This window comes from Nelumbo nucifera, chromosome 6, assembly GCF_055504915.1.
Source record: "Nelumbo nucifera cultivar China Antique chromosome 6, China Antique-T2T, whole genome shotgun sequence".
NCBI lineage: Eukaryota > Viridiplantae > Streptophyta > Magnoliopsida > Proteales > Nelumbonaceae > Nelumbo > Nelumbo nucifera.
Window position 1 is genome coordinate 59,107,501 of NC_142654.1, and position 18,055 is coordinate 59,125,555.

Below are 18,055 nucleotides of genomic sequence, written 5' to 3' on the forward strand. Positions count from 1 at the left end.
GCCTGCAAGTGACCTATCCTCTGTATCAAAACCCACATACTCTGAATATAGGTCATTCATTGCCTCTCTAACTCTTGTGACATTTTTCTTAATAGTCTCTCCAAAAATGAGATTGTAGTAATATGTTACAATCTCTATCTTAAACCTGGGATCAAATACAACTGCAATCGCAAGCACCAAAGAACGTTCATCCCAATATTTATCAAATTTTTGCTTCAGTTTATTTCCCATTGAACGAACATACTCATGTTCATTATCTAGCCATTGAAGCAACAAAAGCTTGATTGTACAAATATTGGGAAAAAATACATTTGAGGTTGGGGAATTAATACTTGAAAAGATTTTTGTGCAGATGTAAAAAACTTGCAAACAATTCCGTACCATTACCCCCATCTCCCATTCCCCATCAGATGGTAGATCCTTACAGTCATAGTCGAGCTTGGCTAGTTGACAAAATGCTTCCTTCAACTATAAAGCTATCTCCAATATGTCATATGTAGAGTTCCATCACGTTGGACAATCAACAACCACCCCTCTCTTATGCTATACTTTTGTTTGGCTTCTTGTATTGTCAAATTGTTGCTTCTTGAACAATAAGATTTAAGTCAACAATGGTGATATTTCTTTCAACCCATCTTGAACAATAAGATTCAAGATGTGAGCAGCACATCTCACATGAAAGAAGTCATCATTCAATGGGAGCAAACTCTTAACACAAAGTCGATTCTTGAGCTCCCTAACCATAACATCATTGTTAAAGGCATTGTCAACTGTTATAGAACATATTTTTTTATCAATGTTCCAAGTCAACAACCTCTCCATAACAACTTCATACAGAGTGTTTCCATCATGGGAACTTGCTATATCATTGCCTCCATGGACAATCCAATTCAGAGGCAGTTCGATCAGATCGAACTTGCTAAAGACGTATTGGACAGTCTTAGGACAATGTACGAAGAGCAGAATCGTTCTACTCGGCAGAAGGTCTTGAAACAGTTCATGACCGCGCAGATGTCCAAGGGCCAACAAGTTCACGACCATTGTCTTCGGATGATGGGCTACATCAATGAACTAGAGGTTCTTTAATCCATTCATCATGAACTACAACATGAACAAGCTGAACGTCAGCTTGCAGGAACTCAGCAATATGTTGCAGAGGGCTGAAGAATTGATTAAAAAGGATGAGCCCATTGCCATGCTCGTTGAAACTGGAAAATCGGGCAAAAAAGGAAGGCGAAGAGAGCCCCAGAAAAAGGCTGCCAAACCCAAGAAACAGAGGAAGGACAAGGCATCAGATGCCTGTCATTTTTGCAAGAAGACCGGCCACTGGAAAAGGAATTGTCCTGCCTACCTGGAATCCAAGAAAGGTAATTTCGAAACTTGTGTTATAGAAACCAATTTGTTGGTAGCTTCTGTGTCCTGGTGTATTGACTCCGGGGCTTCAACTCATGCGTGTAACTCATTGCAGGGGTTCAAGGTAAGCAGAAGGCTGAGTGAAGGAGAAGTCATACTCTACTTGGGGACTACTGCAACTGTTGCAGTCGCGGCCATAGGAACCGTGGAATTATATTTTAGAGAAGGAATAATTGTATTGAAAGATTGTCTTTATGTACAAAATTTAAGAAGAAATTTGATTTCTGTCTCAAAACTGTGTGCAGATGGTTATTCTGTCTTCTTTAGTAATACGATTACTATTAAAAGAAATAACAGATTCATCACATACGGGGAACTGGAGAACGGTCTCTATGTTCTACATCCTTCTCTAGAAACTAACATAACCGAAACTACGTCGGTTGAAAACCCCAAGAAGAGAGCCCGTGATACAGTTAATCCCACGTGTCTGTGGCATTACCGACTTGGCCACATCGGTGTTGACCGAATCACAAGGTTGGTAAAGGATGGTCCTTTGGATTTTCTAGCTGTAGAAGATCTTCCCACTTGTGAGCCTTGCCTACAAGGCAAGATGACGAAACGGCCATTTAACGGTAAGCCTGAAAGATGTACAGGCACACTTGACCTAATACATACTGATGTATGTGGTCCCCTGAGTGTTAGGACACGAAATCAACACGTGTATTTCATCACCTTCACAGATGATTTTTCACGATATGGTTACGTGTACCTAATGAGACACAAGTCTAAATCCTTTGAAAAGTTCAAAGAGTTTAGACAAGAGGTCGAGAAACAGTTAGGGAGAGAAATTAAAGCCCTTCGATCCGATCGAGGTGGCGAATTTCTCTCTGACGAATTCAGGGACTACTTAAAGGACAATGGGATAGTATCACAATTAGCTCCTCCTGCTACACCACAACTTAACGGTGTTTCAGAGAGGAGGAATAAGACCTTATTAGATATGGTCCGGTCGCTTCTCATACACTCAGAGTTACCCACATCCTTTTGGGGTTACGCATTAGAGACTGCGATTTACGTGCTGAATCGGGTTCTAACCAAATCGGTTCCGAATACTCCATATGAACTTTGGACCGGAAAGAAACCAAGTGTCAGACACTTGAAGATTTGGGGTTGTCCAGCACACGTTAAAAGAACGAGTGCAGACAAGTTGGAATCTAAAACCAGTCGTTGCCTATTTGTAGGCTACCCAAAAGGCTCTGTAGGTTACCTTTTCTATGACCCAAGTGAGCAGAAAGTGTTCTGCAGTCGAAATGCGCAATTCTTGGAAACCGACTATATCCTGGACACCCATCGTCAGGAAGTTCTTCTTGATGATGAGAACTCAGGAGCAGTGGGAGATGTCCCACAAGTTCCAGGTAGTGACCAACTTAGAAGATCCACTCGGGCATCCAGGCCACCAGTCCGTTATGGTTATGACCAGGATAGTTACCTAGTGGAAACCTTGACTAGTGAGGAGGATCCCGTGACTTACGCGGAATCTATGTTGGACATAGATTCCCAGAAGTGGGTGGAGGCCATGAGGGCAGAGATGGACTCAATGGAGACCAATGGAGTCTGGACTCTAGTAGATCCGCCCTCCGGGGTAAAGGCAATCGGTTGCAAATGGACTTACAGGAGGAAGAAGGGCCCCGATGGTAAAGTTGAGACCTTCAAGGCTCGTCTGGTGGCGAAAGGGTACACTCAGAAAGAGGGCATCGATTATGAGGAAACCTTTTCGCCTGTGGCCATGCTTAAATCCATTAGGATCCTGCTAGCTGTAGCAGCATACCATGATTATGAGACTTGGCAGATGGATGTCAAAACTGCATTCCTGAATGGAGATCTTACTGAAGATATCTATATGCAGCAGCCGCAAGGCTTCATTGCTGCAGGTCAGGAAAACATGGTATGTAAACTTAACAGATCCATTTATGGGCTTAAGCAAGCTTCTAGAAGTTGGAACATCCGTTTTAACTCTGCTGTCAAATCGTTTGACTTCGAGCAGAATCCAGATGAACCCTGTGTCTACAGGAAGTACAGTGGGGATAAGGTTACCTTCTTGGTCCTGTATGTAGATGACATTCTACTCATTGGGAATGATGTAGGAATGTTAACTACGGCGAAAGTATGGCTTTCGCAGCAATTCTCCATGAAAGATCTTGGAGAAGCCTCCTATATACTGGGTCTTCGACTCTATAGAGATAGATCGAAGCAGATAATAGGATTATCCCAATCTGCTTACATTGACAAAATAGTCAAAAGATACAGCATGGAAAACTCCAAGAAAGGAAATGTTCCTTTCAGGCACGGAGTCACTCTCTCCAAGAAGATGTCTCCCAAGACATCTGAGGAGATTGATGGCATGAAAGACGTTCCTTATGCCTCAGCCGTAGGGAGCATCATGTATGCCATGCTGTGCACTCGTCCTGACATAGCTCAGGCAGTGAGTGTAGTAAGCAGATTTCAGGCCAACCCAGGGCAGGAGCATTGGACTGCTGTGAAAAACATACTTAAGTACCTTCGAAGGACAAAAGTGTTTTGTCTGGTGTTAGACGGTAGCTCACTACAGATCCAGGGGTTTACAGATGCTAATTTCCAGTCAGACCCAGATGATAGAAAGTCTACATCTGGATATGTTTTCACGATATGATCGTGTGTTGTTTGCTGGAAAAGCAACAAACAGGGGTCCATTGCAGACTCCACGACCAAGGCCGAATACATTGCCGCAAGTGAGGCTGCCAAAGAAGCTGTGTGGATGAAGAAGTTCGTTCACGAGTTGGGAGTTGTTCCGTCTAGCACATCACCCATCCTATTGTTGTGTGACAACAATGGAGCCATTGCTCAGGCTAAGGAGCCACGAGCCCACTTGAAGTCGAAGCACATCGAGAGGAAGTACCACGTACTGCGGGAGATTGTTGGTAAAGGGGACGTCCTGATTCAGAAGGTAGCGTCAGCGGAAAATGTAGCAGACCCATTGACAAAGCCACTATCACAGAAAGTGTTTGAGAAACACGTGGAAAGCATGGGACTCCGGCTAGTACCTGATTGGACCTAAGTGCAAGTGGGAGCTGTTAGACAGTTTTGATTCATGTTCCCTTGGTATGTTTCTGTGTAATACCCTTAAACTGGACACTTAATGAGACTCGTGTTAGTTTAGAATGTTCACAGCCGGTGGGTCGGTCTGGGGAGACCTATCCTGACAAGGCTGACACTGTGGTGCCACCAAGTCGGTTGGGGTGGTCTGTCTCAGCTGCCAGGGTGAGACCCTAGGCACATACAGTGTAGGATTAATTGAATCTTTGAACTGGACCAGATTTCCAGTATTGCCCTGGACCTTGGAGATTGATGGGCAAAACTGGAAAGTTACACCCGACCCCTAGACTCGATTATGATACTGCACTAGATGTCGGATTGGGCTATCTTTGATGTACCAATCAGTCAGATCCTTAGCGGGGGTCAAAACCTGGGTATGTTGGGACAGTCTGAGAATTCATCTGAGTGGGTGATCATAGTGACATGATCAGCCCCTTTGTCGGACAAAGGTAATGATCGGGGATGCACTCTCACTGATGGAAACTAAGACTGCCGGCAGCCGATTTCAACCGTTGAGATTTGTTTTGCAAAATATATTTTATATAAGATATAAAAGAATATATATGGTTTCTAAAATGTTTGCAAGAAGGTTTTAATTCCCGGGATCCATATGAGTGGAGAGTGCAACACTGTTCCTTGCAGCTGAGGGAGAGGTCCTCTCTTGTCGGGCAGTGTATGATCATTATGGGCTGAGAGGTTAAGTGTAAGACCATTGAGGATAATGCCTGATGGGCTAATCTTGCATCTGCCCACAGTCCCTGGGTGTTACAAGGTGGCTTGGCCCAGGGACCACTTAGTGTAAGTGTTGGGCTCATAGAGCTCATTTAATGGGTTTCAGGGGGTACACTGTCTTCAGCAGTGCATTCGGCCAGGCCTTGTAACAAAGGCTGGGCTGAACCCATGTGGCTGATGTGTAGATCAATGCTTGGGTCCCACGCCATACAAGGAAGCCCAACTGGGCAGCAATTTGGAAGGTTTTTTGAGTACATAACCTTAATGGGCCTTAAGCCCATTTCGAACTGGGCTGATTTGATCAGTCATCTAAAGGGGACGAATTCTGAAGTGGGTCAGCTAAAAGGATTGGGCTTAGACCCTATCCACTCAGAGAGTCCAAGATCTAAATAAGATTTAGATATGGAAACCTCCTAATTAGATTAGGAGACAGCTGATCTGATCTGCAGATAAGATAAGGATTATCCCTTATCACTAAGGGACTTCTAACCCAAATATGATTTGGATTAGCAACTCCTAATCTGATTAGGAGCTGATCCCTTTAAGATTATAAAAGGGGAAGGGGGCGGCAGCCTTGAAGTACACAATAACATCAATAGCATTCTCCTCTTTAAGAAAGAGAGATTAAGAGATTTCCTGCATACTGCGAATTCTCTTCTACCGCCACCTTCCTGCCATTGCCATTCCTTTAGTTCGATCTCCAGTTCTTGGGAGCAATCAAGATTGGATCTTGATTTCAATCTTTTGGGAAAAGATTGATTGGAGCCTGTACTCACAAGCCGTCCAGTTGATTCTTGCGAAGGGTCAAGTTCTTTTGAAGAACATTGCTGATTCTGCTCCATCCTTCACTGCGCCATCTTCAGTGGGAGCAGATTTTGGATCCTTCCTTGGGCGTGAACACCTCCATTGGGAGATAGTATTTCTCCGTATCAGGTATAATCCTCTCCCACTCCTTTTGGTTTAGATCTGGTTCAGTTTATGGTTCAAGATTGATCCTTGAAAATATGATTTTCTAAATAGGGAATACGATTCCCAGTTGAAGGGAGAGATAAAATTTTTGAAATTCGCCCCTTATTCCACAATCTTTGGGCGTCCTAGGATGGATCTCTCATCCCTTCAGGAAGTTGATGGCCAATAGACTAAGCAGCTCTACCAACTTTATTTCAACTCGGATAAAGCCTCATCAGTCCTCTTCGAGAGGTACCCTCTACAAAGATGAGCTCTTCGTGGCTTCCATGGGAGTAGGCGGCCAATAGATTGCATGGACGCCCTTGCCGGTCGAGCCTTCCAAGGCTCCCGAGCGAGCTGGTGACCTAAAGTCAGTAGTGCTGCCCTCGTAAGTCGAGCTTCTAGTAGCCTCTTGTAGGAGTGGGTAACCGACGTCACTAATGAGGCTGATGCAATGCAGCCATAGCTCTAAGGCGCGACCTGGTGGCCTGGCACGGGCGCCGACCTGGCGAACTGATAAAAGACTTCGGTACCACATAAGACCCAGTCGCCTCTTTGGCATGGGCAAAATCGAAGATCAAGGAGAGTGGACTACGAGTCGCTCCCAAAGCCTAAGGGCTAAAGTGCCGAACTGGCAAAGACTTTGGTACCACATAAAACCCAGTTGCCTCTTCGGCATGGGCGAAATCAAAGATCAAGGAGAGTGGACTACGAGTCACTCTCAGAGCCTAAGGGCTAAAGTGCCGAACTGGCAAAGACTTCGGCTCCACATAAGACCCAGTCGCCTCTTCGGCATGGGCAAAATCAAGGGTAAGGAGAGTGGACTGCGAGTCGCTCCGAGAGCCTAAGGAATTGAATCGACGCTTACGAGCTTATCAAATTAGTCATTTCAGGCCAAAAGGAGCAAATCTACTCCCTTCATCGAGTTGCTTTCAGCTCGGGAGTGGGGGGCAAATGATGAGGGTAGATTTGGCCCTCCAATGATATTGTGACACATGGCACCTCAGAACAACTAGGTGACACCCGGAACCACTTAGGCAACAACTTGCCTTAGCCAAGTTGATGGTGTCCCACCTGGCGGCCTGGCACAGGCACAAACTGGTGGCCTGACAAGGGAGCCGACCTGGTGGCCTGGCACAAGCGCGACCTGACGGCCTAGCCCAGGCGCCGAACTGGCGGCTTGGCACAGGCGCGAACTGGCGGCCTAGCCTAGGTGCGACCTGGCGGCCTGGCCCTGGCGCGAGCTGAAAGCCTAGCACAGGCGCCGAACTGGCGGCCTGGCACAGGCACCGACCTGGCGGCCTGGCACAGGCACCGACCTGGCGACTTGGCACAGGCGCCGACTTGACGACCTGTGAGATGTGCTCGCCGACAAATTTGGCATGCATATCCCAACACTTCCACAAACCTTGGAAGTTGGCCCACGTACCGAACTATTCAGAGGGTGGTCAACGTGCATGGCGGTTGCCTCCGGGAATCTCGGACCACTTAGGTGACTTCTCGGAAATCTCGGATATGGTGCGTGAAGCCCACGCCAAACCATGCCTATATAAAGGCACCAACCCCAATGACATGAGGGGGGCAAGTAAGCATATTCTAGCTCTCATACTTTGTGATTTTTAGCTCGCAGTCTACTATGAGAGTAATGACTTAAGCATCGGAGCAACCTCGCCCGGTTAGCCACCCTGGGTCCTCTGACATTGATTCCTCGCATGTCTCTAAAGAACTACGAAGCTCAACAATCAATCCAGCTCGCCACCATCCAGCTCGACACTCTGGTTAGCTCGACACCTAATAGGTAGCTCGGCCCTCAGGTTAGCTCGTCACCTAATATGAAGCTCAACCCAACCAGTTCGGCACCTAACCTGCCCAGCTCGGCCCAGTCAGTTCTGCACCTAACTTGCCTAGCTCGACACCTAATCTGCCCCCAGCTCGGCCTGGTCAGCTCAGCATCCCGGTCCTCATTCAACAAAATTTCTCCACTTCGACCTCTGAGTCATCGGCCACTTAGAAGCAGACTAAATGACGAGGTACTTATCACAAAAAATTGAAATATCACCAAAAATTGATTCATCAGAACCGTTTGAACCGTTCAACAGTTTGGCCAGTTTTTATTCTTTTTTTAAATTTTTTAAAAAAAATTATTTTTTGTTAGAATGGGTTGTCCGTTCAATTCAAACGGTCAGATCATCCGACCGAAGGACTGGACGAATGAGCAAATCATTGGCCTGCTCGGTTTTAAAAACGTAGAACCTAAGTGTAAATCGTAGTAGGCAATCGCGTTATTTGACGAATCAATGATCATGCGGGCCCAAAGGCGAATGGTCATTGACATTGACAATTAGGTAGAGGGAAATAGATGTGTGCTAATTAGGGAATGGAGAAACCTCCTCAAATACCCAAAGGTATGGGACCTTCATACTTGAATCAACCCACACCTAGTTTCACATTTAGTGGTTTGCCACAACGCAATTAGGTTGGATGCCCAAAGGTAGACTTGAATTCGTTTGACAATTGATCTAATAATTTATTTATTTTTGTGGCAGCTAATCTTAACTTCCTAGTCCTTAGTTCAATACCTCTATTGGAAGGAGACAATTTCCAGGAATGGAAATTGATGATTAAATTTACATACACCACACATCCTTGAGTTTAAGTTCCCATTTATTAAATTTAGATTTAAATTTAGGCGTGACCAAAGCAACCTATGTGTAAATCGCAGTAGGAAACCATGTTATTAAGCAAAATTGCATCTAATTGATGAAGTGATGATCGTGCGGGCCAAAGGCGAATTGTCATTGACATTGAGAATTAGGTGGAGGGAAATAGATGCGAGTTAGTTAGACTATGTTTGGTTTGAAGGGAAAGAAGGGAAGGGAAGAGAAAAATTTTCCCCATCCATTGTTTGGTTAACCAATGGAAATGGCAAGGAAAATTAAATTTTCCTTGTTTGGCGAGGCAAGGAAAACATATGAAAAATTAATAATCATGGGTCCTACAACTATTATATATGAAAGATATGCTCATACTTAGCCATTTCTTTAACTAATATTAATTCCAAAAGGACAAAAAATGCACATCAATATTTATATAGAAGTATAGCAAAATTGTCATGCCTAATCAATCAAACAAAATGCTCATAAAACATAGTTCAAACCATTAAAAAATTACCAAAATTATCATGTCAAACTATAAGGTAAAAGGTTGTTAAACTCATAGACCCATATCAGTTATGGAAGGCTAACATCAGAACAGGCTTCCTAGCTTCATGATCCGCCAATGAAACTGGTCCTCCAATAAAAAATCAAATGCCTTCAACAAAAATGATGTAGATATTCCCTCCAAGCTCATAACATCTTGGAAGAGAGTATCTCTATCAAACAAGCCATATCCACGTTGAATAGCCTTTGTGAGTTTTCCCAAGTTTTCTGCAACCTCTCCAAGTTTTTCTTCAATTTATAGTTTCCCTTTCCCTTTTCCTTTTGATGACGATGGTGGATCTATTGCTCCTGCTCGTAGTGAGGAATTTCCAATTTCATCACCAATGTCTTCCGAGGGTGTGGGAACCTGACTATCAGTACCATGAGTCACAGAGGTTGAAGTTGCTTCACATCTATTCAATTCCTTTACAGTAAAAGCTCCACTCCTGATAACTTGATCATTTCCACAAACAAGTGCCAAATCATCGTAGTTATCAATTTTTTTTCTACAATATTGTCTCACCTCTAGGTGAGATTATGAAAAAAGAAATCAACTCATCACATTAGAAAATAATAACAAAAGAAACATAATCCAAACACTATATAAAATCACACGCCTCAACATAGGAATTCCAGACTTTAGGTTCAACATCAATTGTATGTGTTTGACCATTCCAACTAAAGCCACTTTGATTAAGAATAGCTTTTAAGTGGAAAATTTTTTTTATAGTCTTCAAGTGATTCTTAATATGATCAACACTACAATCGACTCCAAATTTAGAACCAACTGCTCTACTTGTAGCTTTATAAGCAAGGCCCTTGAAACTCTTATCAACTTTGTTTCCAAGATGGCTTTCATATCTAAGACATGACAAATACATAATAATCATGTAATAAACCTAATATAATAGAAATTATATAAAAAAATCAACACAAAACAATGATTTTCTAACAAATGCAAACAAAGATAATGTGATGGTAGTCATTGTTTACATAATATCATTTTTAAATCACAAAAATAAGGAAAATCATATTAGTGCCTTCTTTGAGAGCGTTGTAATTGATAATCTTCCCACATTTTTGTTGTTATTTCTTCTCTTAAGCGAGTTCCTTGTCTCATTGCCTCATTTTTACTTAAACAATGTGAAGGTCTTCGTAGTTGTCTCTCATCATCCTCTTCCTCGGGTTCAACACCATCTTCATTACCTTCATCTGATCCTCTATTTCTTGCTTTTTGATCATATTACCTCATAATGAAGTCATATGGATTCACACCTATCATGTGGTTGTGTAAGATACAACAAGCATGTGCAATCTTAACTTGTGTTTCAAATGGATAATGCTGCACAGACACAAGGATAGGAAACCGCTTCTTTAATACTCCAAATATCCGTTCAATCACATTTCTTAATGAAGAATAATGAAATTAAATAGTTCCTTGGCAGTTTCAGGTTGGCATGAACCCCACTCTTTTAAATTATATCGGGTGTTCCTATATGGCGTAATGAAACCTACTTTCAATGTGAACCCCGCATCCATAAGGTAGAATTTACCTATTAATAAAAAACTCTTTTAATAATATTGCCTATAACAAAAATGGTAAAAACTAGTTGATTTGGGTTATTACCTTCAGACACCTAAAGTTTGTGTTTTCTAGTAAGTGTAGACCTCAACATACAAGAATCTGATGCTGCACCTTCCCATCCAAGCAAGATATAAGTAAATTTTAAACCAAAGGAACATGCTGCTAGTATGTCTTGGGTAAGATAACCTTTGGGTCCTCGAAACCTAGCAACATCTGCAATCGGTACCTTCACAGGGATGTGTGTTTCATCAATTGCTCCTACACAATCTTGTCATTCATCGAAAAGTTCTACATGAACCTTTGTTTTTATACTACCTAATATATCAACCAAAACAATAAAAATGATTATTGTTACCTTAAAATAAGGCCAATAGTCTGTCCTACTCCTAATCTCTGGTGCAACTTCATCAATTGGTTGAATGAGATACCTATCCTCTAGACTTAACATTGCATTAAGAACTTGATTGAAGTGACGGATCACAGTTTGCCCAAATCAATTAAAATGGAATCCCATGGTTCGGTTTCTCACATTATGGGCAAGGATATGAAGAAACCTTGCCACTTGCTCTTCAACAATGCTTCTGCTTGAGGCATGTAACCTACTAGACTCACGAAGTATCCTTACTAACCTTGCAAGTGACTCTTTCTCCATTCTAAGTTGAATATAACAATCAATTTCCTTTGTATGATAAAGGCGTTTCAATAAATCATTTCTTTATACATCTCGATTAATAGATGGTTCTCTATCAACATAATTCAAATATTCATCTACTAAGGCAATGCATACTGCAGTAGAAGAAAAAGCAGTGCCAACAATTGCAATCAACGTAAGATCATCCAAGTTATCCATCTAAAGCACATTCAATGAGGAAAAATTCAAAATTTTCAACAAAAGATATAAAGATCAACTTTATACAACAAAAGGGTGAAAACAATGGATTTGATGATAAAAACAATAGAAGCATGTATCAAAAGTTAAAAGACATTAGACCTGCTTTTTCACCAATACCAACACCGAAATAAGCTTAAAACAATAAATGTTTTAGGTTGTAATAGGTATTAATACACTTATTTGAAATTTGACCAGGCCAACATTTCTAAGAATGGGACAATCTAAAAATCATTTTGGCTGCTAGTTCCCAGTTTTGATGGCCCAATTGTCTAGTCGGGCATGCGTTTAAAGCAATGCTATGCTCCAATCTGCAGCCTGTCACAATTTCTTCCCTCACTAGAAGAACTAAGTGCTGAACTCTTCTTCTTTACATCATCATGAACAAGCATTGAAGGGACAAATGCAAAGGTCTTGCATGGGATGGAGAGTCACTGTGTCCGCTCGTTTGCGGAGGCTCTGGAAGTTATTCCATATACTTAGGCAGAAAATGCAGGCTTGAACCCGATAGCCATTGTTACAGAGCTCCGGAATCGCCATGCCTAGGGAGAGATCAATGCGGGTATCACTGTGAGGAAGGGACAGATCACGATCGAACATATTGGAGGAGAATGTGGTACAGCCTTTGCTTGTCAGCACTAGTGCCATCACATTGGCAACAGAGTGTGCGGATGATTTTGAAGATAGATGACATAATTACTGTGAGGTAGATAAGATTACAATATGAGGTTGACAGGACAACAGACATAAAAAAATGTTTTGATCTTGCTGTCTTCTAGTTTTTGTGCTTAAGAATTTAGTGGTATTTTTGTGTCTCTTTTGAAAGCAAGTATGCTAAAACAGCTTTACCCTTGTTGTTCACTTGTTACCACACACTCATTTTGTATGGATTGTTCGGTCAGGTGCTTGGTGATTTAATCAATATTGTCTATTGATGGTGCGCGATCTGAATGCTCCTAACTATAAAGCAGCTCGAATACCTGTCGCCAAGTAGGTTGCTCGAACTGCAAAGAAAGGAATGTATCAGAGAACTCGAGGTGTCTAACCCGGGGGACGCTCGGATGCTTAAGTTAGTAATAGTATATGCAAGCTGAGAATTTGAGAATAAAGAGAGCTAGAATGCATTAAGTCGCGCGTACCGGGCTCTGAAGGGATTGATGCCCTTATATAGTTGAGCTGCTATGGGTCTCACGAAATGACTTTGAAATCCTCAGCCTGCGTAGATGAGATCCATTTTCGCTTTAGAAGGAGAGTGACGTACCAGCCAATGAAGTCTATCGTTATCGTCCGATCTAGGTGGGGAGAGGATAAGGCCTACCATTACGCGACGTGATCTCAAGAAATTTAGAGCCCGTTGAGAAGCTTCTGGAGTTGATTACGTGTCACTTCGGTTCCTGGGCATTGAACTGGCTTAAGTGCCGAGGTGATTCTGTGCCGAGGTGGCTTTGTGCCGAGGTAACTTTGTATCAAGGTGCCTGAACACCCAAGCTCCTAAACTACTGACTAGACTCCCCTTGCCGAGTTGTCATCCTACTAGCAGATCGCGTCCACGTGACCTTTAGCCAAATTACCCCTCATCTATGTTTTTCTATGTGGTTAATCATGTCATTATTGTTAATTCAACCTCAGGCTATCCTTATGTTAACTAAGAATTAGCTTCATTTTATTAGCTTAACTTATTTGTGAATGAGTTTAACTGTTTTGTTGATGTGACTTGTGAATTTTCTTGCCCTCTCTTAACTTTCAATGCAACATTTTACATATGACTCTTAGGTAGTAGCAACTAGATAGAAAGTGAAAGTAAATATGACTGTTTGTTTGTTTGAGTAAACTGTTAGGTAGTAGCAACATTTTAGATTCATGAATGGTGATTTAATGCAGTTATGATTTGCTAGCTTTTAGCATATTATATCTTCAAACAAAGACATCCTTTCTCCTTGTAATTTATTGATGGTTTTGATTTGAAACCAAGGTAGATGGAGAAAATATGGGAGTAAAAAGAGGGCTGGCTTCAATGTTGGGCACTTTCTTTCCACTTCGAACTTCATTTTTGAAGTTTGCATTTAGTCATGTGTAAACCACAAATTTTTCTTAAAGGTGTTCTGTATCCTTTCCAGATGGTGGTCATGGTAGTATTGTAGTTATGATCTTCTTAGGCAATTTAGTGGGGACTGGGGGCTAGTTTGGACTTTGGAGGTATTATGTTCTTCTCACTCAACTTCTTTACTAGATGATATTTTGGAAGAAAAGGGGGGCAGTATTTTTCTATGGCTTGTAGTAAACCAGCGGCTTTACATTACAGATTTCTAATGTTCCTTCTTGTTTTCATGAAGGGTTGGAATTCCATCAGTATTATGTGGTCCCGGCATTGATGAGTCAATGAAAAAAGGTTATGTTCTGAATTTACGATATTGATGTGATATCATAAATAAATCAGTGCAGAGTAGAACTATGCAATAAAGGAATCATATTGAATGTTTATTTTTCACTCTATTGTCTATTTTGTAAACATTAAAAAGGTAGGCTGAACAGCTAGGTTAGGGAATTACAACCATTGTTTTCCAAAAAAAAAAAAGAGTGCAACCTTGACTTTTCAATTTGCCTTTGTTTGTGGCAACTCTGTAGTCTGAACGGCACACTACTGATTAAAAAAGACTTAAAAAAATTCCTGCACTGTCCTTTTACATTTTATGCATTTTTTCTATTTTATATACCACATCAGCCATTCATCGTCTGTCACAATATTTGATGTAACAACATGAATATAATTTGAGATACAGAAAGCTAATAAAGCTTTGAAGCAATTTTGTAGTTGACTTGTCAACCTAGCTAATAATGGTGACTGCATCATGAGTATCAACTGACTAGTTAGTCATGTAGTCATTTGTGGCCCTCAACTGATAGAACTACAAACAAACACTGAGAGGTGCAAGGTGCATCCTCCCAAGAAACTGAGAAAGATTACAACTAAGCCCAAAACAAACGATCCCTGTTTATGCCTTGTTTAGCTAAAGCATCTGCTAATCCATTGGCCGATCTTCTTTCCCACTGTACTCTATTGTTCATTTTACTAGTCAACCATATAAACCTTTTCAGATCATCTCTATAAGCCCAAATGGTTGAATCTGGGTTCTTCAACCAGCCCTCAACTGACTAGTTGGTTGACTAGCCAATCCTTTGATAACACTGTGTCTATATTTTAGTTCTGATTTATTAATGGGGTTTGTATTTTGAGTTCCCATTAATAGGGCTGAATCGGGTTTACTTGTTTCCAACTTGATTAAGACAAACCAAAAATAGAAATACATACAAGTAATAGTATATTTTCTTGTAAATTTTATATACATTTCTCATTGTTTACCTGTAATAATTTCACATAAAATGTCTTAAGTAGTCATTTTATAGGAGATATATATTTTGAGAAGAGAAAAAGAAAATTAGCAGATTCATTGTGAAATTACTAGGGTAAAAGCCTGTTAGAATTGAGTCCTATCAGCTTAGACATAATAAACTCCATCAATAATAGGATCAGTTCTGGCTTTTCCTTACAAGCCTGGCCGCCCATTTATATCCCTACTTATTAGTTTGACCTATAAATTCTAAAATGTTAAACTGACATGCCAAAGACTGCATCTGAGATTAAATTCCCCTAGCAGTACTTATATGATCTCTTTTTGGTCTCAGTTATTGCTAGGATTAGACCAGTCCAAACCATGGAAAACATCTAAATGGAGCTCAGATGTTCAACTGAGGTACCCCAATGCCAGATGATCCTGAAAAACCTGGAGAAATACTTAGAATTAATGTTAAAAATGCCCAGAATTTCCTCTCTTCTCATAAGAACTATGGCTCTCATAAAAATACCCAGATAAAATGTTAAAAATGCCAGATGATCCCATACCTACAATCAACAACCATCGTGTAATCTGACAGCACAAAGCCTCTCTTTCCTCCTCATAAGATCACATGATGTGCACAGTGTATGGCTTTCTAAGTTGCAAGAAGATATACAACGCAGATGTTAACCAAACTAACCAACCAAATTTATCTATGACCACTCAAGCAGAGACCCTGGTGCACTAATAAAGCCCCTTGACTTTGCCAATTAATTTCACCCCCATATTTCTGATGATCTGACAAGATTCTAGTTAATTAACAGGTGGCATCTATGCTCCCAGTGTGTATATATAGTTTGAGATCCAAGTGGCTTGAGCCTGAACTCAGTTTATGAGGCTCATCCAAGTGTATATACTTTGTAGCAGAATTCAATACTTCCAAGTTTTTGATTCTGAATATTTTTTCTTCATAAAGAAGGGCTTTAATTTTCTTGGATTATGAAATTTACTCCATGAGGAAGGGATCATTTTAGTTCCAAAGCTCTTTCGAGAAAAAAATTAGTCCCAAAAACAAATTGTAAGGTGAAGTTTTTGGGTATTTTCTTTTTCTGATTATTCCTTTTACTATTATTATTTTTTTTTATATTTCTTTTGCTCTTCAGAATTGGCTCTCTCCCCCTTCTAATCTGATCTACAGATAGACACATTCCCGTGATTATTGTCTTCCACTACCTCATCCCTTCTCTTTCCTCTTTTTTTATTTTCTTTTTCATTTTATTTTGGCAACCAACTTAATAGTGCAAGCAACAAACTGATTATCGATCCAAAGCAACATGACAGAAAACACATAGATCAAGAGAGAATACCAGAGATAAAAATGTCACTCCAGGATTCAAAGCTTACCGTGTTATTTTTTTTTATTCAAACTGAACTCTACTTTCAAAGCACAAGAAATAACGATTTAACATGAGCAATAACATCATCATCAACATTATTAGTAAAATAAAAAAACGATGACTAAAAAGGCACGAAACCACTGGTTTTCTTTGAAACAATTATGATAGGAACTGACACAGCTGACGCACTCAACCGGGCTGATTATGTAAGCACCCGGACGATCAAATCGGCTTCGGACTTGAAGCCTCACGTAAAGGGCTAGGCGTAGAGCTTTAGTAGAGAGAATTGCTAAAGAAAATTCTTGTGTATATTCTATTAATTCAGAAGAGGGTTATTTATACTACATCCGGGCAGACTTGTAGAATAACTAGGAAATTTAAATTTGTAAAAGAACTAAACAACGAGGAGCTGGTCTTCTCAACATCTTCGAAGTCTTCTTCAGGATGCTTTAACGTCCACCGTCCGATAGCCACCCCCATCCAATACAAGTTGGATACGTGAGCTTGTTCGCCATTATCCGCTGCATGCATCTCTATAGATGTCATTATCCGATGCGTGTTTCTCTCTAGGTGCGAGTTGTCACCAGCTGGTTCAGTGGGTCGTGAGCTGGCCCTCCATCATTCTCCTTCACTTGGAAAGAACTCAACCCCGAGTCATGATTGGGATATGCAAGTGTCGATTTCGGTAAATAACGATGAAGATCAGCAACATTAAATGTTTTGGAAATACCCATGTGATCTGGCAAGTCCACTACGTAAGCATTGTCATTGATCTTCTTAAGGATCTTGTATGGGTCGTATTTCCGAGGCTGTAACTTGCTATGCTTCCCCACGGGTATGCGTTCCTTCCTTAAGAACACCATGACCTCATCACCAACGCCAAACACCTGGTACCTGCGATGCCTGTCAGCTGCAAGCTTATACTTTGCATTGGTCCTTTGAAGTTTCTGCTGTACTTCTTCCTGTACTAACTGGATCTGTTCTGCCAGCTGCTCTGCAGAAGTGCTAAGGCCGGGTACTCTGGCTAGCTTCACTAAGTCCAACACATGGTTAGGTACCTTCATGTAAATAATTGAAAACGGGGATCTACCTATAGAGCTATGAACTGCGTTGTTGTAGGCGAACTCTGCCTGTGCTATGGCAAAATCCCACTACTTCGGTCTCTCCCTACAAATACTACGAATCAAGTTACCTAGGGTTTGATTCACCACCTCTGTCTATCCATCTGTCTGTGGATGAGCCGTACTGCTAAAATTCAATGATGAGTCAAATAGTCTCCACAGGGTCATCCAGAAGTGACTTAAGAACCTCGTATCTCGGTTCGATGTGATGGTCTTAGGTACCCCATGTAAACGGACAATCTCCCTGAAAAATAGCTTAGTTGTCGCTGTTGCATCTGCGGTCTTCTTGCATGGGAGGAAGTGAGCCATCTTGGAGAACCGGTCAACCACTACAAAGACGGAGTCCATATTTCTTGGAGTTTT

At 41.3% G+C, this 18,055-nt stretch overlaps 1 pseudogene; it reads right to left on the reverse strand.

Moving 5' to 3' along the window:
* The window catches only part of LOC148791095 (zinc finger BED domain-containing protein RICESLEEPER 2-like), a 12,977-nt pseudogene extending 490 nt beyond the window's left edge, over positions 1-12,487 (reverse strand).
* Positions 12,488-18,055: the final 5,568 nt, after the last annotated feature.